The sequence below is a fragment of the Palaemon carinicauda genome, chromosome 3 (genome assembly GCF_036898095.1).
Source record: "Palaemon carinicauda isolate YSFRI2023 chromosome 3, ASM3689809v2, whole genome shotgun sequence".
Classification (NCBI taxonomy): Eukaryota; Metazoa; Arthropoda; class Malacostraca; order Decapoda; family Palaemonidae; genus Palaemon; species Palaemon carinicauda.
Genome location: NC_090727.1, coordinates 73,081,174 through 73,109,124, shown reverse-complemented (window position 1 = coordinate 73,109,124; position 27,951 = coordinate 73,081,174). Strand labels below are relative to the sequence as shown.

Below are 27,951 nucleotides of genomic sequence, written 5' to 3'. Positions count from 1 at the left end.
ACCAGTCATTCAGTGTTAATCCTCCATAACTTTTTTTTTTTTCATTGTACTAGATGAATAATGACTTTTTGGATAGGCACAATTACTTTTGTAATTTCACTATATTTAATATAGGGATTTGCTTGGAGGACTAAAAATTTTTTAGCTTCCATGGTTCTACACAATGTTGAACTCAATTTCTGAATGATTATCATTTGTATGCTTCAATGTAGGACACTTCATTTCACTTGTCACTTTCAAGACAAGTGTTAAATAACATTGGCATTTCTTGAGGAATTCTTAAGAAAAACTCACCAGTACCAGTTATGTCTTTGATCAGGAATATCTATTAATTTTAAATATCCAAGTCAGTTGTCCAATATTTAAGAAACTTTACATTCTCATTTCTTTTCAGAATACTACAAACCAAAGTTTTTCAAGATAAAGTCACAGCTCCACATCACTCATCATGTTGTAATTCAATGAAGAGAAAGAAACCAAGAGAAATGGCAACAGCTCGAGCTTCAAATCATGGTGGTTTTACAGGATGAGACCAAGAGAACTGGCGACAACTCCAAATAATGTGGGAGGTTTAACTATGAGAAGAAAACCAAGAGAAGTGGTGATAGTTCCAAATTATATGGTGGTTCAACTAAGAGGTTCACTTCAAGAAAACTGATGATTTGAGAGAAGTTAAACATTGGAGGGTTTAGAACTTGTTGCACTTTGATTGCAATATTTTGTTCATGCAGGGCCCTACTGAGAGACCAAGAAAATCCATATTACAATAAAGATGTGCATTAGAAGAATAGAGTATCAAAAACAAGCTACAGAATCCAGGACACAGTTGAATATGTGCACAACCGGAGAAAGTTAGTAGACTGATAAGTACCTGCCACTGAAGAATACCAGACATACCATAACCCATCCAAGAGGAAAATACTAATGTGTCCAATTTGACAAATTTCAGACATTAATTGCTCTGGTGTTAATTTCAATCACCAATTTATCCTTCCTTGACAAACTATATGATTTCTTAACAGACTTCACAGTTGCTTCAATGTCACTTGCGTGGTGGAACTCTCAGCTAGTGAGCTGCTGCCTTAGCTCCTACTCTATGGTAGTGAGCTGCCTTCTCTGTCAGTCAGGTGATGGTGTAATATTTCCTTGTTTATTAGCTCCTAGATAGAGTTTGATCTGAAATACAGAGTTCTTCCTTAACTAGTAGTCCATTCACAAATGAAGAAAATATTACCGGGAAGAGAAAAATATAATTGGATGCAAATATGTAATTTAAAGTTTATTATTTCAATAGTAATAATCCAAATGAATTTAATTCTGAGTTTTGTCTCTCATTTTCACCTTGGTTATGTTTAATGTCTGAAAAATACTAATGATGAGGTAGTTTCAGTAAATTTACTCATTCTGGAGGTATTTTAATATTACTTTCAATCTAAGCCCTAAAACTTGAGTAAAATTCACTTAACTTACCAATAAATTGGCAGAATTGTAAATTAGTCCTTTAAATAGAACCGTTATGATGAAGCTTGACAGCAGGCACAAAAAAAGAATCTTGAAAATACACTGCTGTTTAGGACTGCTTTACTTGTTTGGCATCCTGAAAAAATAAGTTTGTTGAGAGAAGAAAATAAGTATGTTTTTATAAAAAGAAAATTGTTTTTATAAAAAAAAAAAAAAAATTGTAGGTCATTTAGGTTCTAGTCAAAGTTGAATGACTACATAGTGTCCAGAAACAATATTGACATTAGCTAGACATGAGAATTAGTTGGTCATAAAAACCTGAGAATTAGTTGGTCATAAAAACCACCTCCAGATCAGACAATGGTGGGACCAAACCCTGTTAAAATGCTTACAAAATTGAAAAATAACCCAGCTGGAATTACAGGAAATTGAATACATAAAATCTCATTCCATCCCTTCAAATTTAGAAAACATCACTTTAGCTAGACTTGATTTAGTAGCTCAATATTATCATCAAAACCACGAAAATTACAAGGCCATAACAGAAGTGGCATACTTTCATAATCTAGTTACAGCTGCTTTCTTCTATTATTGGAGAGTAAATGAGTAAACCCTAAATATTTGCAATGTTAAACAAGCATAGGATACATGATTTAGTAATTTGATTAATAACAATGTAACAAAAGTCGATTAATAACAATGTAACAAAAGTCAGGTTTACAATTTAACTACTTCAGTCTCAACTATGATCACTCTTATTCATAGATTTGAGTTTGTATTTTACATATATTTTTTATTTGTCTTTCAAATTTATCAGCAAATTGTATAATTTAAAAATAAAGTGGCCTAGTTAAACACTTAATAGATTCAAGTTCCTTCAAGTTAGGTGGAGAGTAAAAATATTCACATTTGTAAAAAATCTAAATTTCTACATAGGACTGGATACCGTAATTATTTTGGACCAGCACTGGAGCCTGGAAGAGTATCTAGCTTTCAAGGGTTACCGAGGCTCATCCATCTGATAACAGTATAGAATTTGCAACACCTCTCTTCAGTTTTAATCACATTCTCCAAGATCAAATAAATTCTTCTTCAATATGAGAAATAAATTCTTATCGAGTACAAGAAGGCATGGATAATTCATTCCTCCTCCTCCTCCTAAATACTGCCTGTTGAAAGGAACAGGAAACTAAAAAGTACCTGGAAGAGCACAGACATTGACAAATCCTCATAAAATAATCAGAACAAAATCTTTCATAAATTTTCTAAAGTTATAAACCTTTCCAAATAAAATATCAATTAGAATTTATAATGAGCAAATCTTCCTCAGTGTGTGCCAAAAATATTGCAGAAACTAGCCAGTCACATGAATCCAATATCAATCACAGATGTAAAAATTGTGAATTATTAATGCTATAAATTCATATAAAACAAGGATTACGCTGAAAACTCACAAGCAGTGCTTTCACGCGAGCTGTTGAATTCCAGAGCTGCTGCCTTTTATAGCAAGAATGTTGCCATTTACATCAGAATTGTCGATGCTAGAAGAGATAGAATTGATGATATACAATGGGATATCAACATATACCCATCAACCTCTAAGCAAAACTGAACATAACAGAATTGCCATAAGCAGATTTTCCAGAAGTCACAGGTAAAAGGTGATATGTAGAACCACTTGTGTTATTTATCATAAGTGTGTCTATCAACATGTTGACTTCTATAGGTGAAAACCCTAAGTTTAATGCATATGCGGACTTCCTACTGGACTCAGAAGTGTACGAGCAAGCAAGGAGTTTTGGTTGCTGTAAAAGTCACCATAAAAGGTCAAAATAGGTGCTATTATCAAGGGTGCTCTAGTGTTGAGATTAAAGTCAGAACAATATTAAAAAATTAAGGACAGAGTGGGAAAGAGACTAGCCAAAATTCTCTCCTGAATAGCGAACAGATTATCTTCCAAATATTTATAAAATCACAAAATCGAGCAGTTTGAGAAGTCTCGCTCGTACATTCTTAGTCTGAATGACAAGAAACCTCTGTAGTAATACAGTACAGTACTCTGGTCTAGTTTAATTAAGGTGTCTGAGGTTTACAGAAGGGTTGATTTGTTCTAAGTTGCTAGTCTTGCTACTAATTAACAACTTGCCCCGAGTTATAACCAATGTGCTTATTTTGCACACACAAAAATTATACAGGCACTACCTGCTGTAATAGCAGTCAAAGCCAATAGGAAATACTAATGACTCTTCCCCCTAAGAAAGCACAAAAATGCTATGGAGGCAACAAACAATACGGAAGCACAAAAATGCTATGGAGGCAACAAACAATACAGAAACTTCAACAAATAGTTAACAAAAGGGCCTTACATGAAAATGCAAAATTATTTTTGATGGAGTTTTCAGAGCACTAAACCAAAAACTCCTTAGACCAAGTACTGTAGCACTATAAAAGATCAAAATTCCCTCAGTCTATACAAACACAAGTTCCCTAAAGTCATTGCAATTGATTTATTGGTTATCAAACTGGTGTTACAACATTGTATGTCATTGACAATAACAGTAAATTTAGTATATGTACAAGTTTAACAAATTAATTTCATACATACCATATAGACCTATTGATATATTTTTCATTATCATACATGCCTATAAATACATTTCACATATATACCACTAAAAATATTTAGAAGTAAAATATTCAAATAGATTGAATTAAAGTTGTCTTTCATAACAAAGGTCATTGATGCCAATACAATTAGATAGAGAAAATTACAACTAAATTTATATAAGTTAGAAAAAATGAAGATCTCTTGCCTTTCTGAAATATTAAAAATATCACCAAATTAATATTCATCTGCTCCAAGAATTTCAGAAAGGACGTAGCTGCACTCCTTGTCATGAGCTTTAGAGATTACTCCCAAAATCAGGGTCTTTCATGATATAAGCCTAAGGGCTCCAACAGGGAAAAATAGCCCCGAGAGGAAAGGAAAAAATTTATGAAAAGTAATAAACAATTAAAATAAAATATTCCAAGAACAGTAACAACATTAAAACAGACTTTTCATATATAAACTTTAATAAAGAGACTTATGTCAGCTTGTTTAACATAAAAATGTTTGCTGCAAGTTTGAACTTTAGAAGTTCTACCGATTCAACTACCTTATTAGGAAGATCATTCCACAATTTTGTAATAGCTGGAATAAAACTTCTAGTATACTGTGTAGTTTTGAGCTTCATGATGGAGAAGGCCTGACTATTAGAATTAACTGCATTCCTAGTATTATGAAGAGGGTGGTACTGTCTGGGGGGCTCTGAACGTAAAAGACTATTAAATATTATTAAAAACCTTATACATACATAAACTAAATGAACGACAGTGCCAGAAATCAATACTGTACAGTGGCTAGATCGGGAAGAAGAAATTTGATGGACCGTAAGTTCCTGTCCAACAAATTAAGATGAGAATTAGTAGCTGAAGACCGGACACGATAATAATACTCGAAACAAGGTAGAATAAAAGAATTAAAAGGCCTCTACAGAATAGATTGATCACCAAAAATCTTAAAAAATTCTCAATAAGCCAATTTTTTTTTTTTTTGCTCAGTTGAAGAGGGCACAGACCTAATGTGTTTCTCAAAAGTAAGTTTGTTGTCGAGAATCAAACCTAAAACTTAAAAAATGTCATACAAATTTAAAGGAACATTATCAATGCTGAGAGCCAGATGTTGAGGAGCAACTGTCCTCGACCTACTTACAAATATTAGTTATGTTAGGATTCAACTTAATGCCCCATAATTTGCACCACATACAAATTTTAGCTAGACATCTATGAAGGGATTCAGCAACCTGAGATCTACATTCAGGAGATGGAATTGATGCAGAGTATCCTCATCTGCATATGCAACGAGTATGTTTTTAAGCCAAACCATAAGTAATGTGTATATAGTACAAAAAGTGATGGGCCAAGAACACTACCTTGAGGAACACCCGATATCACATTCCTGTACCCACTATGAAGCCGGTCAACAACAACTCTTTGCGACCTATTACTTAGAAATTCAATAATGATGCCAAAAGAACACCCCCCCACTCCCAACTGTTTAAAAGATTGAAAACAAAGGCCTTATTATTAAAACAGACAACGGCAGCATTAAAATCAAGGCCAATCACACAAACTTCCTGACCACAAGCAAAGGATTTCTGTACATTATTGGAGATTGTAAGAAGGGCATCAGATGGTCCAAGGCCTTTATGAGAGCCTAACGCCTAACTACAAACTAGGCAACAGACGATTCCCTTTAGCAGACCTATTTAGACGTTTTGCCAAAAGGTGTTAACAAACTTAGGATAACATGGGAGTCAAGAAAATTGGCTGGTAATCAGTTGAGTTACCACAAACACATTTACATAATGGAGTAACATAGGTTCTCCAGGTACTAAAAGCTACTCTTCAAGCTAACTTGTGCAAAATAACATTTCTTTGGAGCCAAGAAATCTACGTTATAAAAAACAAAGGAAAAATACTATTTAGGTCTACACCTCCATAAGCATCAAAGTCTGTCAAGAGAGCTTTAATTTCATAAGATCGAAAAGCTAAAAAAGTTAGTTTAGTCTCAGGAAAACAGGAATGAGGAAGATCAAGTTTCTCATTATTCTGCTCACTGTCAAACACAGCCAAAAGGGCTGCCCTTTCCTTTGGACAGTAAGTGACAGAGCCATCTGGTTCAAGTACAGGATGAACTGTTGCATCGACACCAAAGAATACAGATTTAAGGGTAAGCTGACCACTAATGTTCTTGAGTAGTACCAGAAAGGGTTTCTTTTATGGCTAAATTGTATTCCTTTTCAGTTAGAGCATAAACTCTCTATAGTAAAAGCTCTAAGCTGAGTATAGTTATTCCAAGTCCAATCTGATCTGTTATCCTTCCATACATGATAGGCCTCCTGCGTCTCCAAATAAGGATTCGGCTTTCACTCAATACCTTAGCACATGAGAAGGGATATGCCTATCAATTACGTTGGCTACCTTGTAGAGGTATCTCAATGGGTGGGTGGTGCCCTGGCCAACCCACTACCTATAAAGACTACGGGATCAAGCAATCACTAGGGAGGCTAGGGTAATCCTCCACATGTCACACGAATGTAGCTAATTCAAAGATGGCAACGAGCAGATTACTCCCAGCTATTATTATTATTATTATTATTATTACTTACTAGGCTACCATCCTAGTTGGAAAAGCAGAATGCTATAAGCCCAGGGGGTCCAACAGGGAAAATAGCCCAGTGAGGAAAGGAAACAAGGAAAAATAAAATATCTTACGAACAGTAACATTGAAATAAGTATTTCTTAAATAAACTATAAAAACTTTAACAAAACCATAGAAAGAGAAATAAGACAGAATAGTGTGCCCGAGTGTACCCTCAAGCAAGAGATCTCTAACCCAAGACAGTGGAAGACCATGGTACAGAGGTTATGGCACTACCCAAGACTAGAGAACAATGGTTTAATTTTGGAGTGTCCTCATCCTAGAAGAGCTGCTGACCATAGCTAAAGTGTCTCTTCTATCCTTACCATGAGAAAGTAGCCACTGAACAATTAGAGTACAGTAGTTAACCACTTGGGTGAAGAAGAATTGTAGCTGGCACCAAAAAAACATTAACTGCTGTGCCTCTTTGTTCCTATAAAAATACTCAAAGAATATTTATAGTTCAGGGATACTTATTGAAAAGCTCCTTGTCCTGAAACATACTCTAAAAACTTAACCCAAACTGCTTCCTCTTTCAAATATTTTTTTAAGCTGCTTTAAGTATTTATTTCTGAACCTGCCTTTGAGCTGGCCAAATATAGCAAATTATTTCTATATACCACACAACTTTCATCAACCATCTTTTCTATAATGTTAACAAGAAAATTGTAATGAAGAGGCAATAACTTGCCATTATCAATTCATCTTTTGCAGGTTTGGGAAAGGGTAGTACTCTTAGTTCTTAGACATTGAGGAAGATGTGCTCTATAAATTCCAATGACTATACTTAATTTGAAAAGTTTAGTAGTATTTTCAGGACTAAATTTGGGGTTAATGTGCAGTGTGATCTTCAAAAACTTTATGAAAAGCTAAAACAGGGAATCAAATTATAATTATTATCATTATTATTTGCTAAGCCACAACCCCAATTGGAAAAGCACGATGCTATAAGCCCAAGGGTTCCAACAGGGAAAATAGCCCAGTGAGGAAAGGAAATAATTATTATTTGCTAAGCCCCAACCCCAGTTGGAAAAGCACGATGCTATAAGCCCAGCCCAGTGAAAAAAGGAAACAAGGAAATAAACTACAAGAAAAGTAAGAACAATAATAACATTGAAATAAATCTTTCATTTATAGCAGTACCAGCTGAACTCGGCTGAGTCCCTGGTTAGGCTGGAGGAACGTAGAGAGTAGAGGTCCCCTTTTTGTTTTGTTTCTTGTTGTTGTCGGCTACCCCCAAAAATTTGGGGAAGTGCCTTTGGTATATGTATATGTATGATGTATTTATAAACTATAAAAACTTCAAAATAACAAGAGAAAAAAGATATAATAGTGTGCCAGAGTGTACCCTCAAGCAAGAGAACTCTAAAACAAGCCAGTGGAAGACCATGGCACAGAGACTATGGCACTACCCAAGACTAGAGAACAATGGTTAGATTTTGGAGTGTCCTCCTTGAAGAGCTGCTTACCATAGCTAAAGTCTCTCTTCTACCCTTACCAAGAGGAAAGTAGCCACTGAACAATTACACTGCAGTAGTTAACCCCTTGAGAATAAGAAGAATTGTTTGGTAATTTCAGTGTTGTCAAATGTATGAGGAAAGAGGAGACTGTAAAGAATAGGCCAGACTATTCTGTGTATGTGTACGCAAAGATGAAACGAGTCTTAACCAGAGAGAAAGATCCAATGTAGTACTGTCTGGCCAGTCAAAGGACCCAGTAACTCTCTAGCAGTAGTATCTCAATGGGTGGCTGATGCCTTGGTCGACCTACTAACTGTAAATACCAAAGAAATATTGTCCTCCCCTCTCCAGGGCTATCATATCACTGTGCACTGTACGGAATTAGTGAGGACTGTTTAAGGACCTATGGATTCAGGCTGTAACAAATCCATCATATCACCTCTTATACAGAATTACGTCCGACACACATTGACATCGCTGAGAACCAATACAGTACTGGCATTGGAGCCGAGGCCACCTGGTTGCTTGTAATGTATGCCCTAGACTAACATATTTTGAATTCACAAGCAAACCTGTTCAGACATTCTTTTCAGCACAATTAGAGTACCAGATCAGTCCGTCATCCTCAAGATACTCCAGTTCTATCATGACACCCTCACATTGCCGTAAGGCAGCGTGATCTTTACAACCACCAGATTCCAAGATAGAAGACCGAGCTGGTAGACTGAGTACTAATTTCTCAAATTTTGCTCTAAATCCTGTAAAATCTATTGAATAAAAGAGAATTTAAAGTGTCTTTATGACAACTAAGATATTCTTTTTTTATTGAGGTGGATCACTGATGAGGTCAATTGACCTATCGTGGGTTTAGATTAGTTTTCTGTGATACAGTATATTACTGCTACCTCCTACTTTTGCAGAGATATTTGGAGACTGATTTTTGGTCAAGTTAAATCCTACTTCTAAAGAAGGATTTTACCAAGTAGTAGCCAAGGAATTAGGACTACTCCATTACTGCAATCTTTTCACAATACTGCATTTTGACATCCATTCAACATAATTTCACATGGTTTTATGTAGTACATTTAATTCTAATACCTTGCAATCCTCGAAATTTTGCACAGTTTCACAGATTTTGCCTCTGTTAAATTTCCCTTACCAATCTGTCTTATAGAGCAATGGACTTTGAAAATATCACCATCTTTGGTCTTGTTATCTGGCCATGACAAAAACTTCATTGAATTATACTGGCTCAAGTAAGCCAGACAAAACTTAATTTTCTTTATATTTTTCTTTCCTCTTTTCAAGATTTTCCTCCTACATCCAGATCCTGGATTGTGTGGATCAAGAGGAATGTATAGAGCAAATAATGCAACTAATAAGCCATTTGCTTCTTTAAGTTGCCTTATCAGTCTTATTCATGCATGTGGTCATCAACTGAGTCATGGTTACGTTGAGAGATTCAGTGGTACAGTTAAAGGTACTATTAACAAAGTATCCATACAGGTGAAAAAACAGAAACCAGCCCACCTCTGAAACCCAGTGGCTAATTTTAAGAGGTAGTCCCACAACTGACATGATATGACTGGCATACTGGTACCTCACGGGTCCAAACACTATTTGCTAGTAGGCAAGACCACCAGAAATCCCAAAATTTGCTTTGAAAATTAGCTCCAGAATGTTTAAAACATTGAAAAAAGGCAGAGAAGTTGGATAACAAGAAGGAAGAGGGCTGGTGAAATATGGAGGTTGAAGTGATGAGAATATAAAAGGTATCGAGAACCATTTTGAGCCTAAGTATTACCCAGTTCAAGAGCAGTCTTGTCCACCACATGACTTCAATAGGAAAAACAATATTCCTTGCTAAAGCATAGCGATTTCAGCTCAGCATTCTCTCATAAAGATGGCAGCTACTGAGAATACTATAACATCAGGATAACATGATTAAACCATCCAAAGATGACAGAATTTTGGATAAAATAGAAAGTACCATGTGAAACTCAGGAAAAGTAAGAAATCAATGCAAAGTCACCAATGGATCGAGCATACAACCCTGCACAAATATCAAAATACGCATACTTAACTACCATGAATGATATAACAAATCTTGACATATTTTACAAATGCACCACTTTTAAAACCATTTATGCATTATATATACTGTTTTGTTAATTCAGGGATGAGATACACTTATATACTAAATTAAAAATGGTAATACTCATTACTACAGTATATACTACTTTATTATTACTATTCAAACTATTACATAAACTACTGAATGAGGGTTCACCTCTCTTAAAGGTGGCCAAATATATGCTGTGACAATTAGGCCATTTGATACAAATGGTATTAGAGTACGTGGGCGGAACACTACTGTACTTCTTGTAGACATGAAAGTACAGTACCAGAGCAAAGGTACGAGCGATGGAAGTGGGAATCGAGACAAAATGGGTGCAGTTAAGGACCCAAGGGACACTGCATAGACACTTCAGTAATGGCAACAGTCGGCAAAAAATGAGTATTTACTGGAAAAGCACAAATGCCCGGTACTGAAAAAAGCTGTCAAAACAAACTATGGTACTTAACATTGGTAAAGGTGAAGTAGCAGCATCAGTCATGATGAATTAACGCCCAACACGGGAAAAACACCGAAAGCACAAATAATACGACTATGCGGGCAAGTCCAAAACAGAAGGATTACCTAGAGGGCGCTCGTGTTGGGTGACGGGGCGTGGTCCAAGTGTGGTTTCTGGGGCCTTTATTACGGCCCTTCCCTTTGATGAAGGAATTATCTAAATGGAAGACAGCCTGTGAATAGTGGTTTTCACACGCCCCTGATGTATACACGACATCCACGAGGTGCTCGCGCGTGGGTAGTAACCTCTGCATTCCATGCTTTTATCTTTCTCTGGTATATTTGGAAGATTTATATCAGAAAAGTGTAAAGAAGGACTCTTTTCACCGGCCGTCACAGGTCCCTCCCCAGAAATAGATTTTTCCTTCATCAAAATCCCTTTACTACAAACACTTCAATTTTGAAACTAACAAAAATCTTGCTTGGAGTAACTCACCTTTAGAATTCCCTTTATAATCATCTGGCTGCCTAGTTAACAATTAACTTATGAGATCTATTATGTTGATGGCTCCATGTCATGATACCTGTAAAGAAGATTTCAAATTTAGTAATCAGCAATTATCACAACACCAAGAAAATAACAAAAAACTTTAACTACAGAATACATATAAAACCTCTTAGATTCAGTCAGTCACATCTACTCATAGATAATGTTGAATAATCATGGTAATAGCTAATAACATATTATTGCATATTTTGACAGCCATATGGTACAGGTACAATACAAAAAGCAAATGTTTATCTTTAATGTAATATTCACTTGAAAATCTCTATACAAAAATCATCAAGTGGTGTAATCATTAGGTCATAGAGGATTGGATTAACGAATCTGGGCCATTAGGCCTGGCACTAGGGCCTTGGAGGAAATTCAGTACCCAAATAACACTGGAATGGATTCCTGAAGTTTCACTATACAGAGTGACACAGCACGATGAAAGGAAAGGGAGCGGGAATGGAGTTTAAGTTAAAGCTGAAAAATGAGAGCAAAGAAGCCCTGAAATGCAATTGCAAGGAGCTTTAAGAAATGTCTACAGTGCACAGTTCGAGGCTCACTGACGGTAATATTTGAGCATGAAACTGGACTTAAGCAAACCGACGATTATTACTTGCCTAGACTCTTACTCTAGTTCCACTCCATATACGTAGCAAGAATAATTTATCTCTACTTCAAAACATTTTATCTATACAGGAGTAATCCAGTAATAAGTTTGTTATTTATATCCAACTTTTTTTTTTTATGGAATGCCATCGAGACTAATTCTCTATGTCCAGGGCAGAAATATTGTGAGACATTTTCAACAACAACAAATTCTGAAGAATCTTTGATATGAAGCAGTTGAGAATCCTTGAGGCCCTTCCAACACTACAGAAGCAAAACCAGAATATTTACCATTACCCAGGAAATATTTCTCATGCTGGCCATCCACAGCAAGGCTGGCGTACGGTACGGAGTACGGTACGGTACGGTTGATATTTAGCCTATAAGTACGGTACGGAATTACGGTACGGTAATTTTATCAAGGTACGGTACGGTACGGTTCAGATACCAAAAAGATGGGCAAATTCCGTACCGTACCTTACCTTAGGCTTAGATATATATCACTACGCAATTACTGATGATGCATATTTGGACACCAGCAATTGACTGGACTAAAAAAAATTTCACTTGAAGAATACTAAGGTATTTTATATTTCAGTTTGTAATATACTATGCATGTGTTAATTCCTTAATTAACAAGTGACGTCTGTGTCTAATTCTTGAAGAAATACCAACAAAAGTTTGAAACTTCACAAATATAATCCTATATTGTGCTTCGGAAGAGTCTTCCCCCAGAAAAGCCCTATGAAGGATGATATAATAGATGCCATTATGTTTCTACGATGCAATACATAATCAATTTGAACTCTTATGTTTGGTTAAAAGAAGTTGCTATTGGAAAATATTTTCCTATAGCCTAGGCTACAAGCTTTATTTCATTAATGTCGAGAAAAAAGATTTAGTTTATTTTATTACATCTTACATACATACATACATACATACATACATATACAAAGGCACTTCCCCCAATTTTGGGGGGTAGCCGACATCAACAAAGAAACAAAACAAAAAAGGGGACCTCTACTCTCTACGTTCCTCCAGCCTAACAAGGGACTCAACCGAGTTCAGCTGGTACTGCTAGGGTGCCACAGCCCAACCTCCCACATTATCCACCACAGATGAAGCTTCATAATGTTGAATCCCCTACTGCTGCCACCTCCGCGGTCATCTAAGGCATCGGAGGCAGCAGCAGGGCCTACCGGAACTGCGTCACAATCGCTCGCCATTCATTCCTATTTCTAGCACGCTCTCTTGCCTCTCTCACATCTATCCTCCTATCATCTTAACTTTAGTTTATGAATGTTGAGAAAAAATATTTAGTTTATTTTCTTACATCGTAACTTTAGTTTATCAATGTCGAGAAAAAAAGATTTATCTTATTTTATTACATCGTAACTTTTGAATGTTGAGAAAAAAAATAGTTTATTTTATTACATGGTAACATCAGGCAATGCTTTTAAGTTCTATTAATGGTTAGATTATTGTATGTTTATTCCTAATAAAATCCTTAAAAGAGGAAGTGATGGTTTCAACAATATTATTATTATTATCCAAAGAGTCATAATACTGGGAAATATTTTGAATATTATTTCATACACTATATTTCATGTACTAAATATACGGTATAGTTTCATGGCAAAACATGTTTTATGAATCCAAAAGTGAATACTCTTGGTCTTGTATTAAAAACAAAGGAACAGTATTAAATATTACTACAAATATCCTTAGCAGCAGCAGCCATATTAGTACGGTATAGGTACGGAATTACGGTACGGTATTTTTTCCGTACTGTACGGTACGGAAAAGTTATTGATAGTACGGTATGAAATTACGGTACGGTATTTTAGCCGGGTACGGAGCACGGAAAAACATTCCGTACCGTACCGTACTACCAGCCTTGATCCACAGGCATTGTCTCCTACCTCTCACAAGAAATAACTAAGAAATGTAGATTGAGGGCTAGAACAGCCTGCCTGAAACTAAGTTCAACTTAACAATTAACACTAGACTTTTGGTTTTAAGATGTGCAATTCCAAACCTATAGTGTACTACACAAACACAAACTTTCTAATTGAACAAATTCAATGTAACAAATCAAATTGACAATAGTTTCCTCTGTTACAGTGATAAAGAGGGCAATTTTGTAAAACATACTAAAGCACAAAGGTAATTAAGTAAAATGGGACATATTTTCCAATAAGACATCCCCTATCAGAGGTTTTAAGATAATAAACTCGAGAAGATAGCTGTTAGTTAAAATAAAAAATAAAACCTTACGTCAACAAATACAGAACAGTACTGTATATTATAAACAGTACTATATTGGATCCATCTCTCTGGATACGGTTCACTTTCTCTCCGCCTTCACATACACTGAATAGTCTAGCCCAGTGGTTCCCAACCTGGGGGAAATTTCCCCCTGGGGGGAAATTTGAAGCTACCAGGGGGGAAATTTCCCCCTGGGGGGAAATTTGAAGCTACCAGGGGGGAAATAATTACACTACCTACTAACTAAAAAAAATATCAGGTGATAAAGCTAGCCCTGATATTGATACACTGGTGGACAAGAAGCAGCCTCAACTTTTTCACTAATTCAATTTTGAAGTAGAAGAATAAACCAAAGTCCTTTTATTTTGCTACTTGCCGCTCTCCATATACTGATAAACAAATAGTTACAGAATAAAATGGATAGAGAGCGGTTAGTAACAACTAACCTCATAGCTCTATGGGTATGCAGTAGTTGTTACTAACCGCTCTCTATCCATTTTACTCTAACTATTGTTTATCAGTATATTTGTATAATGGAAAAACAAATTAGTAAGTTGACACAGTGTGTTTCAACTACTCTTTCCCTCATACACATGAAGGGGGAAATCTGGAGGGTTGCACTGGGTGCAGGGGGGAAATGACAGGAAAAAGGTTGGGAACCACTGGTCTAGCCTATTCTTTACAGATTCTCCTCTGTCCTCATACACCTGACAACACTGAGATTACCAAACAATTCTTCTTCACTTAAGGGGTTAACCACTGCACTGTAATTGTTCAGTGGCTACTTTCCTCTTGGTAAGGGTAGAAGAGACTCTTTAGTTATGGTAAGCAGTTCTTCTAGGAGGACACTCCAAAATCAAACAATTGTTCTCTAGTCTTGGATAGTGCCATAGCCTCTGTACCATGGTCTTCCACTGCCTCTTGGGTTAAAGTTTTCTTGGGGGTATACTCAGGCACACTATTCTATCTAATTTCCATTCCTCTTGTTTTGTTAAAGTTTTTATAGTTTATATAGGAAATATGTTATTTTCATTAGTAAAATAAATTTTTGAATATACTTACCCGATAATCATGTAGCTGTCAACTCTGTTGCCGACAGAAATCTACGGTCGGGATACGCCAGCGATCGCTATACAGGTGGGGGTGTACACAACAGCGCCATCTGTGGTCAGGTACTCCAGTACTTCTTGTCAACACCACCTCAATTTTTTCCTCGGTCCACTGGTTCTCTATGGGGAGGAAGGGTGGGTCAATTAAATCATGATTATCGGGTAAGTATATTCAAAAATTTATTTTACTAATGAAAATAACATTTTTCAATATTAATCTTACCCGATAATCATGTAGCTGATTCACACCCAGGGTGGTGGGTGGAGACCAGCATACATGTTAACAAAGAAGCTAAGTATCCCGTATTTTATTTTATTAGTTATTCAAAAATAACATAAAATAAATAAGTACCTGGTAAGGAAGACGACTTGAACCATTACTCTGCCTTTATTAAGTACGTCTTCCTTACTGAGCGTAGCGGTCCTCTTAGGATGCTGAACGACTCTTAGGTGCTGAAGTATAAAGGGCTGCAACCCATACTAAAGGACCTCATCACAACCTTTAACCTCGGCGCTTCTCAAGAAAGAATTGACCACCCGCTAAATCAACAAGGATGTGGAAGGCTTCTTAGCCGACCGTACAACCCATAAAAAGTATTCAAGAGAAAGGTTAAAAAGGTTATGGGATTATGGGAATGTAGTGGCTGAGCCCCCGCCTACTACTGCATTCGTTGCTACGAATGGTCCCAGGGTGTAGCAGTTCTCGTAAAGAGACTGGACATCTTTGAGATAGAATGATGCGAACACTGACTTGCTTCTCCAATAGGTTGCATCCATAACACTCTGCAGAGAACGGTTCTGTTTGAAGGCCACTGAAGTAGCCACAGCTCTCACTTCATGTGTCCTTACCTTCAGCAAAGCAAGGTCTTCTTCCTTCAGATGAGAATGTGCTTCCCTAATCAGGAGCCTGAATTAGTAAGAAACTGAGTTCTTAGACCTTGGAAGAGAAGGCTTCTTGATAGCACACCATAAGGCTTCTGATTGTCCTCGTAAAGGTTATGACCTTTTTAGATAGTACCTAAGAGCTCTAACTGGGCAAAGAACTCTCTCCAGTTCGTTCCCCACCAAGTTGGACAGGCTTGGGATCTCGAACGACTTAGGCCAAGGACGTGAAGGAAGCTCGTTTTAGCAAAAAACCGAGCTGCAAGGAACATGTAGCCGTTTCAGATGTGAAAACTATGTTCCTGCTGAAGGCGTGGATCTCACTTACTCTTTTAGCTGTTGTCAAGCACACGAGGAAAAGAGTTTTTAATGTGAGGTCCTTAAAAGAGGCTGATTGGAGAGGTTCAAATCTTGATGACATAAGGAACCTTAGGACCACGTCTAGATTCCAGCCTGGAGTGGACAACCGACGTTCATTTGAGGTCTCAAAAGACCTAAGGAGGTCCTGTAGATCTTTGTTGGTGGAAAGATCCAAGCCTCTGTGGCGGAAAACCGCTGCCAACATACTTCTGTAACCCTTGATCGTAGGAGCTGAAAGGGATCTTACGTTCCTTAGATGTAACAGGAAGTCAGCAATCTGGGTTACAGTGGTACTGGTTGAGGAAACTGCATTGGCCTTGTACCAGCTTCGGAAGATTTCCCCTTTAGACTGATAGACTCTGAGAGTGGATGTCCTCCTTGCTCTGGCAATCGCTCTGGCTGCCTCCTTCGAAAAGCCCCTAGCTCTTGAGAGTCTTTCGAAAGTCTGAAGGCAGTCATACGAAGAGCGTGGAGGTTTGGGTGTACCTTCTTTACGTGAGGTAGACGTAGAAGGTCCACTCCTAGAGGAAGAGTCCTGGGAATGTCGACCAGCCATTGCAGTACCTCTAAGAACCATTCTCTCGCGGGCCAGAGCGGAGCCAACCAACGTCAGCCGTGTCCCTTTGCGAGAGGCGAACTTCTGAAGTACCCTGTTGACAATCTTGAACGGCGGGAATGCATACAGGTCGAGATGGGACCAATCCAGCAGAAAAGCATCCACGTGAACTGCTGCTGGGTCTGGAATCGGAGAACAATACAACGGGAGCCTCTAGGTTATCGAGGTAGCGAACAGATCTATGGTTGGATGACCCCACAGGGCCCAAAGTCTGCTGCAAACATTCTTGTGAAGGGTCCACTCTGTGGGGATGACCTGACCCTTCCGGCTGAGGCGATCTGCCATGACATTCATATCGCCCTGAATGAACCTCGTTACCAGCGTGAGCTTTCGATCTTTTGACCAGATGAGGAGGTCCCTTGCGATCTAGAACAACTTCCACGAATGAGTCCCTCCCTGCTTGGAGATGTAAGCCAAGGCTGTGGTGTTGTCAGAGTCCACCTCCACCACCTTGTTAAGCTGGAGGGACTTGAAGTTTATCAAGGCCAGATGAACCGCCAACAGCTCCTTGCAATTGATGTGAAGTGTCCTTTGCTCCTGATTCCATGTCCCGAGCATTCCTGTCCGTCCAAAGTCGCACCCCAGCCCGTGTCTGATGCGTCAGAGAAGAGACGGCGGTCGGGTTTCTGAACAGCCAAAGGTAGACTTCCTTGAGAAGAAAGCTGTTCTTTCACCACGTGAGAGTAGACCTCCTCTCTTCGGAAACAGGAACTGAGACCGTCTCTAGCGTCATGTCCTTTATCCAGTGAGCAGCTAGATGATACTGAAGGGGGCGGAGGTGGCGTCTCCCTAACTCGATGAACAGGGCCAGCGATGAAAGTGTCCCTGTTAGACTCATCCACTACCTGACTGAGCATTGGTTCCTTCTCAGCATGCTCTGGATGCATTCTAGGGCTTGGTAGATCCTTGGGGCCGACGGAAAAGCCCGAAAAGCTCGACTCTGAAGATCCATACCCAGGTAGACAATGGTCTGGGATGGGACGAGCTGGGACTCCTCAAAATTGACCAGGAGGCCCAGTTCCTTGGTCAGATCCATAGTCCATCTGAGAATCTCCAGACAGCGACGACTTGTGGGAGCTCTTAAAAGCCAGTCGTCTGACGGAGCCGGACACAAGATCATGGTACTGCTGCACAGTCTGTGAACTGTCAACCATGGGGAAGCGAGGAAGTACAGCGACAACCCGAAACTGTCTAGACTGTCTGGGTCGTACAGACAACTCCTTATCGGGTTGCTGAGGTTGCCGCACTGCGTCACAACAAGTCACTTCTGCTGGTTGTTGAACGTCTTCCCAGTGACACACTGACTCCGTAAACAAAAAATCCTCTAACAAGGACTAAGCTTGGACTGCATGTCTTGCAACAAAGCTCAAGGTCTATGGGAGCAGGTGTGGTAACAGACGGGGTTAGCGACTGAAGTGGAACCATTACCCTCCCTGGAAGCATGTTATGCTTAAATAAAAGTCCATAGGAGGCTAAGCAGCTAAAGGCTCCTCTCCAAATGACAGAGTCCTCAAGGGAATATCAGAAGGAGGGAGAGTAGCACTTTCTCATCTACAGGAACCATATCCGAGAAAAGCTAAGTTCTCTCAGTGAGGGTTTCACTGGTGCAAAAGCAGCAGACCAGAAGGCAACGTTATGAAACTGCTTGACAGTCTTGTGAGTTGGCAACAACCAAAGATGTGTGACTGAGGAGCATGCGGTAAGGTATGCAGAGCATGCTGTATGCAGAGCATGCTGTATGTAGAGCATGCTGTAAGGTAAGCAGAGCATGTTGCATGGCGTGCGGATTATACTGCATGGGATGAGGCTCATGCTGCATGGGATGAGGCTCATGCTGCATGGTATGAGGCTCATGCTGCATGGGATGAGGCTCATGCTGCAAGGGATGAGGCTCATGCCGCATGCGTTGAGGAGGATGCCGCATAGTATGAGGCTCCTGCCTCATGGGTTGAGGCGGTTGCCGCATAGCATGAGGCTCCTGCCTCATGGTTTGAGGAGGATGCCGCATAGCATGAGGCTCCTCATAGCATGAGGCTCCTGCCTCATGGGTTGAGGAGGATGCCGCATAGCATGAGGCTCCTGCCTCATGGGTTGAGGAGGATGCCGCATAGCATGAGGCTCCTGCCTCATGGGTAGAGGAGGTTGCCGCATAGCATGAGGCTCCTGCCTCATGGGTTGAGGAGGATGCCGCATAGCATGAGGCTCCTCATAGCATGAGGTCCCTGCCTCATGGGTTGAGGAGGATGCCGCAAAGCATGAGGCTCCTCATAGCATGAGGCTCCTGCCTCATGGGTTGAGGAGGATGCCGCATAGCATGAGGCTCCTGCCTCATGGTTTGAGGAGGATGCCGCATAGCATGAGGCTCCTGCCTCATGGGTAGAGGAGGTTGCTGCATAGCATGAGGCTCCTGCCTCATGGGTTGAGGAGGATGCCCATAGCATGAGGCTCCTCATAGCATGAGGCTCCTGCCTCATGGGTAGAGGAGGTTGCCGCATAGTATGAGGCTGCTGCCTCATGGGTGGAGGAGGTTGCCGCAACGCATGAGGCTCCTGCCTCATGGGTGGAGGAGGTTGCCGCAACGCATGAGGCTCCTGCCTCAAGGGTTGAGGAGGTTGCCGCATAGCAAGAGGCTCCTGCCTCAAGGAGCCTCAACATCATACGTCTGGCAGGGTGGACTGCGCAGAGGTGGAGGAGCGCTCGCAGGAGGAGATGTGCTAACCTTCTCTGCCTGAAACTCCTGCATCAAAACCGCAAGCTGAGACTGCATTGTCTGCAGCATAGACCACTAGGGTCTATGAAAGACAACAACAAACGGAGCTACTGTCCGTTGAGACTGAGGGTCTAAAACAGCTGGTGCGGCAACAGACGGAGTTACTGCCTGTTGCGGTACCACCTTGCCTCTCTGTGAGGTGTGCAGTTGTCATACTGCAGCAAGTCCGAACTGACCCAGTGCTAATGGCTACGCCTAGGAGTTGGACTTGCGCGGAAGGGACCGACTTGCACTTAAAAGCTGCAAGATTTGGTCCATGGTTTCTGCGAGAAACCTCTTCCGCAGACGAGGAATAAATGGGCTCTCTCGTCTTTGTGTGGGTGGGGTGATCACGTCGGCTACGTGAGTTGGTTACACCCGAAACCACGGAGGGAAACGTCTGTTCGTCGATCAAGGCCTGATGAACCCATAAGTCCTTCGACGTTACTTCTCCCCTGGGCTTGGGAGCTTGTAAGAGGTCCCAGACTAGGCGAACAACTGGCACGAACAGACGAACCCTCGAACGCAACACTGTAACACTTTGCGCTTATCACTTTATCACTTTTGATTTTCTGTTTGCACTTATTTCACTGAACTCGAAACTTTAAGTGGTTTGTACCTGAAACACGCAATTCTATCCTTCATTAAAAGTTAGTAATTGCGAAAACAGTATTACAATGTAACAGAAAAACATAATGAAAGATAAATAATTCAGTGGCTGGAAAAGAGACTAAACACTAGATCAAATAAACTACGTTTAAAATCTCTCACCGCATAAAGCCTGGGAACAAGAATAAAACTCTAGAAACGTTTACCTTCTTCCCCTAAAGAGACTAGGGAGAAGAGCAAAAACGATAACGTTACCCGCTTGAACGAAACGTTTACCCTCCTCTCTCTCCCTCCGTCTCTACCTCTCTCTCTCTCTCTTTTGACTTAGAACCTGAGAGATGAGCCCAATTATATCGTTAAAACATATTATTGTTAAAGGAAAAAAACTGAAAGATTTCCCAAATAAAAAGTTCCTTTATTAGAATTAAAACCATTTAAGCTAAGAAAGAATGAACAAAACGCTAGAATCGGTTTACTCTTACTGCAACGTGAAACCGTGAATACTCTCTCTCTATCGTAACGATAGAGCGCAAGTTGAACGTTCTGAACGTCAACAACTGCAGAGACAAAACAAAACGTTAGTTCAACTTTGAAAACAGTACGAGACTATCAAAGAAATTCTTTCAAAAACATTAAAATAGCATAAAATGTTAACAGGTAAAAACGAAATGACGGGCTCAATGTTAATTAACTTCGGTTCCAAGAAAAGACCGCCTACTATTAGGAAAGGTCGCATATAAACAAAACATAAAAATTAATTTTAATAAGTTTATAATAAAAGGAAGTTAATCGAAGAGGCCTATAAAAGGCGGAGAGATATAAAATAAATCTATAACTTTGTTAAGCAAAATTAAGAAAGAGAGTCTATACTCTCTTCGACACCAACACTTCCGTCTAAGGGAAGGGTCGGCCATTTAAAAGTGAAAGAGAGTTCATACTCTCTTCGTCACCAAAATAAAATCAAATTAATTCCAAAAAACTTGCTAAGCTAATGATAAAGCTTCCTGAATAGCGAAGGCTAAACTCTAGAGCAAATACATCACCAAATCGTGAACAATAACTCCAGAATCAACAGCGTATCCATGTAGGTCTAGCCGGAGGCACGACAGAGGAAAAATTGAGGTGGTGTTGACAAGAAGTACTGGAGTACCTGACCACAGATGGCGCTGTTGTGTACACCCCCACCTGTATAGCGATCGCTGGCGTATCCCGACCGTAGATTTCTGTCGGCAACAGAGTTGACAGCTACATGATTATCGGGTAAGATTAATATTGAAAAATTTATTTTAATGTTGTTACTGTTCTTAAAAATTTTTATTTTTTTTCCTTTCCTCACTGGGCTATATTTCCTATTGGGACCCCTGGGCCTATAGCATCTTGCTTTTCCAACTACGGTTGTAGCTTAGCAAGTAATAATAATAATAATAATAATAATAATAATAATAATAATAATAATAATAATAATAACATAGGATGGATAATCTTTGTAATCTTGTACTTTTCCAATAAAAAATGAAATGGATAAACTTAACCTATCCAAACTAACTCTTGTTGCCGAAACATTTATCTTATTTGCACTTATCAAAATAAATATTCCATTGCCTTTTGGGATCTAAGACAAACAATCTAGAAGACTATGAAAAAATATGGTAGACATGCAGTAAGATGAAGCCCTTAGGGCATTTGAAAGAACCGACCTCAAAAAGAGTTTTGATAAGATAAATTTTGTAAGGCAACCTCCTTGGACACAAAAACAACAAAGGCTGTAAATTTGTATACCACTCCCCCTGAGGACAAAAAGCAACTACCAGTCATCCTACTCTTTGCAGATACCATAACTTGTCACATCACAAATTATGAAGAACGGAGAAAAACATACAGATCCAGATTTGCCCATCCCTCTAATAGGGCATCCTTCTACCATGCTAAGAGATCTGGAACTGGTAAGCAAAAGTCCTCTCTGCTTCATATTTTTGGTTTGAAATTTTACATACAACATACTAAAAGGGGAAATATTGCATATATCCTACATAGGCAAACTTGAATGGTTTTATATATAGTCATTGTACAGCGCACACTTTTGGTGCAAGCTGGTATAGTAACTAAAGCTTGGCAAAAAGGTTTATGTACTTAACATACAAAATATAGGTAAGCAGGTGGGAAAACCACACACTCACTTGACTGTTGCTATACTATACGCTTCCTTTCATTCAGCAACACAGACTAACTATAGGGGTGGTTTGAGAAAGGACTATGCTAAAGACTTAATTTTTGTACATCTAAGAAAATCATAAAATTTTCTCTAATAAAATTTTTGATTTGTTCCTACTAGAATACAAACCTTTACTCCGTTGGGACGTATTGTCTGAAGAACATAACTGGCAGTGTTCTTTCTTCATGGAAAAATCTAAGTGTTGTTCTAAGAAGATACAAACAGAAACATCTTGAAGTTTTTTCTTTTTATCCTTACTTCTTCCACTGGGCAGGAGACAAGGGCATGTAGGGCAAAGATGGCACATTCTTGACCTCTGCAAAAATTAAAAGGTAAAATAAGGATCGATAAACAAAGTTGACAGTGCCCATACACTGTCCTTACTATGGTATCAACTTATAATAATCTAATCCCCCATAAATGGCTAACATCATTCTAACCATTCAAACACCATAAAATACAGTATCACTAGAAAAGCCAAATTTGTCATGAACAAGGAGTCAGTAATGTGTATCCATTTCAATACGAACCCTGCTAAAGAAGTATAGTGCTGTATAACAATAATGTAAAGATGTCTTATGAAAACATGAATGTTGAGCAAAATGATAAGCTTGTATTGTCTAAAGAACACCCAATTCTATACCCTTAAGCTTTAGTTTTGGGTTGATTTTCTTTCATTCATGAAATTTAGGTGCTATACCTAAGCAACTGAGCTTAAGGTTCTATTCAGTACCAGGATGCAAGTGGGGGGGAAAACTTTGCTTTCACAATTTCTCTCTGAAAATATTAAAAAGGTTAGACATCAAAACATCAGAAAGGAAGTGGATATGAAGGTAAAAAGGATAAAAATTATGTGCAAAAGGGGTTAAGGATGGATTTATGGATTAGGGCTATATAGTCCAGCACTGCGGACTGAGATCAATCAGTGCCGAAGTGAATCTACAGTAAAAATATAGTTACACTGCAAGTTAAAAACTAGAAGTTGGACGATACAAGCTTCTCAAAATACTTCAGTCATTTCTGATAGGCAGAGGGGGATTAGCGAGGAAATGCCAGATATGGTTCTGAGCCCTTTTCCTTTTATGCGATGTCAATGGTTTTACCTCTAAAACAGAAAAATCCTTAATTTTATGATTAGCCCTAAATGTGGATTTATTGTTTGCTATACCTAAAAAGGAATACAGTACTGTACATTAATCTAGTTGATGGCGAGTCTGTCTCATACACGCTCGGGTGTGTTGTTTGCTTTCTTGAAATAGGAGCCAGGTATTCTGTCAGCAGCCATGCACTGTTAGTGGAGCATTCAGCTGCTGCGTTAATTGAGACATGTACTTGTAGCAGCACATTCAGGCGGAATGCGTTCCCTCGCTGTGTATTCCAGTTTTATACCATAATTGGCAGATGCTTTTCTGTACCTGTCTGGGGAAAAGGATGTACAGGTTGCTTGTGCATCTACATCTGCAGGGAAAACTTTGCACTCCCACTTTGCCTAAAAGATCATTCTTTCTGTTCTTTTTGTACTTGAACACATGAAGATTCTGGAAGTGTTGATGCTTTTTCTAGGAGAACATTTTCTTAGTGGAAAACTTATTATTTGGGACTTCAAGTGTTACTGGTAGGCCAGACTCACTATGGGACTTCACTGGAGAAAATATAACTTCTAGAATCATAAGGGGTAATAGATACCCTATGTCCATTCACCGAATGGTGCGTAGACTGTGTTGGCGTATCATTAGTGGGTATATGATCTATATTAACAGGAGAAATCTCCTTGTTCCCGAACATCTGAAATAAAAAGTTGTTCCCCCGAACATAGCACACTTTTCGGTGGTGATAGAGACCTGATTTTCAAACTCTAGAGATATTAGCGGTTCCTGTAATGCATCCTGCTCTGGTTGGGTAATTTCCAAAGCGAGAGGGTCATAATCCCTCAGAGTATTCTCCCTCTCACTCAGGCACAATGCCAGATACCTCATCTATAAACACCTTTTTGATTGAATGGCTGCCATCCTTTGTTATTGGCGTCCGAGAACTAAGATGACGAATGATCTGACAGGGAAAATTCAGGCCTTGTAAGAGGAGGTTTTTGTTCCCTGCCCTCTTTGGAGAAAGAAGCAGAAGGGGAACTATCCTTACTGCCTGCTTTTACGGCGGCTACTAAATTTTTTCCCACTAGGAAGACGAACATTCCCTACAAATCTCAAAGAGGAAAGCACTGGAACATCTTTTACCTTGACATCCAGGGCATAAAGGATAGAGATCTACCTCCACCAGAATCATGGAGGTGCCATAAGGACAACCTTCAAGGCCTGGGCAAGATCTCATACATACTTTAGCAGCATTCATCACAAGGAATTGAATTTAAAAGCACAGCGTGGACAGCGGTCGAGCAGACGTCAGATTGTCACTACGACAGAGTTTGAAGTGATTATTGAGCCGCAAGCTCCTATGTGCTTAACCAGCACCAGTGGGACCACAGGGCAAGCATACAATGATGCCAGACCCAAGGGATTTTCTTAATTTTGGTCGCAGCAAGGCTGCAATAGTGTGTAACACAACTAGAGGGTTTGTCTTCTCATAGGAACAAACATTAAATGAAATAGGTGCATAATCAATACAAAATACCAAAGCGAGTTAATATATGATGCTGTACTTTTCTAGCAAAACTGGAATTTGAAATACGAAATAGACAAGTGCAGGGTATTTTGCCATTTTCTCTGAACAGTATGACTAATGGAGGTTTGGGCATACTAACTTATACATCAATCAACTAAATTGTAAACACTTTTGTCTATATCTATCGTTTACTTTTAGGAGACCGATGGCAAGTAACTGCGTGTGAGTTTGCATTTTCTTTTGGAAACTGTTCTGTTTTTTGTAATATTTAAAGATTAATAGGAATTTTTAACACGTCTTAATTGGCGTAGATTTTCAGACACTGAAATATGAACCAAGTTTGAAGTCTCTGTGACAACGATGTCCAAACTTATGGCTGATTATATGAATTGGACATTTTGCTTGACCGTGACCTTGACCTTTGACTTTGACCTTCCAAAATTGTATAAATTCCACCTTTTTACATAACAGTTAATTCATGCAAGTTTCATTACTCAACGATTATAATTGTGGCCAGGAAGCTGTTTACATACACTTACACACACAAAACTAACCCACAAGTATTTAAGTATAATTTCCTGGATGTTTTACATCAGCCCTTTCTCCATACCTTCGGCTTCACTTTTTGTATGACTACCGTCACAATAAGACAGGACGACATCTCGCAGACAGGAGTTATATCACAAAAATTTAGTAAAATTTAGTCTACCCTATTTTGGTAATTTATTATATCTAAAACACACTCCGTTCAATACATAACTACTGTTTCTCATCTGAAAGTAAAATATATCACCAAAATAATAACCTACAAGGTTAATGTGCACACCTCATCCATGCCCAGCTTGTAACATCTGGTGAGCAATGTGATAATGTTTGTTCACCAGCAAAACGACACAAAACTAAGAAAGACCATTTGTGGGATACGATATAAATTATAGACCATTATGATACTTTAAGTGTCCCATACAGATGGCATACACAGAACAACCATGTAACGCTTGCCAGAACAACGCAGCGATGAAATAATGTATAATACGAGCGTAGAGTGCCATAGCGGAACAAAGCCAACTTGTGGAACATGATAAGGTACTGACTAGGTACAGTAATTAGGATACATTATTGTCATACTGCATACAGTATACAGTATAAACTTCTTAGTTTTCTATCTAGTTATTTTGTATTTATGATGCATTTCTGATCATTACTACTGCTGCATATCATTAGTTTCCAGTGTCCCCTCACACTCAACACCCCGTTTCCCACTGGGATCCCACATTAGCTCATCACCTTTATATAGGATGCAGGTACAGGTAGATATCCACAGCAGCTGCACTATGAATCAGTTATAGTGTTGAACAACAAGATGAAAAAAAGGTTTTAAGATACATAATTTCACGCTAAATACATGAACACTCAACACTGCCAGCAAATATGACAAAACATGCACTGTATTCACATTTCTACAATCCTTTTGTCAAATAACTTATTGTACCATATGAACAATTTTCCTTCAAAATATTTTTATCTACTTATCCTCTTTTTTTTTCTAAGGATTAGAACCTATATGCCATTAGCAATTCCAGACCGACTTATATCCTAGAAAAAAAAATACACAGGGAAACAAATTCAGAAATACGACAGCCTATGGTCCTCCCACCTAACCTAATTTAGGACTTTGTATCCTACTGGAGGAAGTGTGTGGGGAGGATGGATTTTGGTTTCCCATCCGGCAAAGTGCACGTCACCCAGATTCTTATAACCCCGAACAACTATTTATTGAAGCCAACTACCTGCAGAATTATAATAAATTTCCTTTCCATGATACGTATTCACTGGCGTATTACATCCCTTTCAACACCAAGTATATAAGGGTAATGAATGAATTAATTTGGGTTTTTGGCATCCTGACATACTTAAGTCATTGACCCTGATAGCTTGTGTTATGTATAAACTATAATAGGGAATTCAATTCAAAACCGTAAAAGCAATGAGATCAGCCAATATTAACCAAAACGAAAGATACGAGAGGTTAAAATTTCTTTGTAAAAAGAATAGCAATAATAAACTACAGCATTGACAACATTCATATTAAACCCACCGTATCTTTCTTCGTAAGTGGAACACAGGGAACACAATCTTCACACGGGATACGAGAGTGTTTAAAAGTTTTGTAAAAAAAAAAAAAAAATGAATGGCAACACTAAAATACTACATTAATGACAGCACTCTCGTCTTAAACCAAAACGTACCTTTCTTCCTCAAAGGAGCACAACTTTCTATTAGGAAAAACACGAACAAAATGACGTTAAGTTTGCTGAACTTGAGCTTGACACTTCCGTTCAAGGCAATCTTCGATTGTAACTACCAAATGGTTCTAACTTCTTCTACGCCGAAATAATTACTCAAAGGTTGTTATAAGTTTCCACCAGAGCAAATGTGATACTATAAACTCTCAAGTTACATTTTTTTTATTACATGCACGACTTCACGTTGAGATTTCTATTACTGCCGTTGGAGAAATTATTTGTGTGTGTGTGAAAGTGTATATATGTAAATATATTGCGTATAAATGTAAAATGGGAAAGGATAAAAATAGTGTTAATTTCTGAGCGCGCGCACACACAAAAGAA

The 27,951-nt window shown here is 38.8% G+C and overlaps 2 long non-coding RNA genes across 6 annotated transcripts in view; one reads left to right on the top strand and one right to left on the bottom strand.

The window, feature by feature from the left end:
- Positions 1-494, top strand: part of LOC137638333 (uncharacterized) — a 45,929-nt gene extending 45,435 nt beyond the window's left edge. Inside the window, exon 4 of the long non-coding RNA XR_011044064.1 lies at positions 395-494. This is a non-coding gene — a long non-coding RNA (uncharacterized lncRNA). The remainder of the gene's footprint in view (positions 1-394) is intronic.
- On the bottom strand, positions 298-27,951 carry LOC137637763 (uncharacterized). Of its 5 annotated transcripts, XR_011043788.1 has the most exons (6): positions 27,571-27,951; positions 22,835-23,021; positions 11,238-11,325; positions 2,916-3,002; positions 1,471-1,597; positions 298-1,176 (listed from the first exon to the last, which is right to left on the bottom strand). It is a non-coding gene; the product is annotated as an uncharacterized lncRNA (long non-coding RNA). The 5 variants fall into 5 exon arrangements; XR_011043785.1 differs by lacking the exon at positions 2,916-3,002 and having other exon boundaries at positions 27,571-27,719; XR_011043786.1 differs by lacking the exons at positions 2,916-3,002; positions 27,571-27,951 and adding an exon at positions 27,420-27,540.